At 34.5% G+C, this 255-nt stretch overlaps 1 protein-coding gene across 1 annotated transcript in view; it reads right to left on the minus strand.

The window, feature by feature from the left end:
- Nucleotides 1–255, minus strand: part of LOC119594040 (cleavage stimulation factor subunit 2-like) — a gene marked incomplete in the record, with an annotated part of 17,186 nt that overhangs the window by 3,883 nt on the left and 13,048 nt on the right.

Raw genomic sequence — 255 nt, forward strand, 5'->3', positions numbered from 1 at the left:
CACACACACACCACTACTGACAAAATGTTATTTGCAGATTCAACTTGTTTAAACATGAAAAGACTACTGTACACCTGATTACCTCTGACTAATGCCTATTTTCCCAACCCCCTTTACTCAAATTTTATTAATTCAACAATCTAATCAAAGAAATTCCATAACCACTATAAACAAACAGAAGAGAGTAAGAGAATAACAACAATGAAGAACATATCAAATATATTTTATATGCACGCGCGTGCGCGCACACACACA

The sequence above is a fragment of the Penaeus monodon genome, chromosome 33 (assembly GCF_015228065.2).
Source record: "Penaeus monodon isolate SGIC_2016 chromosome 33, NSTDA_Pmon_1, whole genome shotgun sequence".
Classification (NCBI taxonomy): domain Eukaryota; kingdom Metazoa; phylum Arthropoda; class Malacostraca; order Decapoda; family Penaeidae; genus Penaeus; species Penaeus monodon.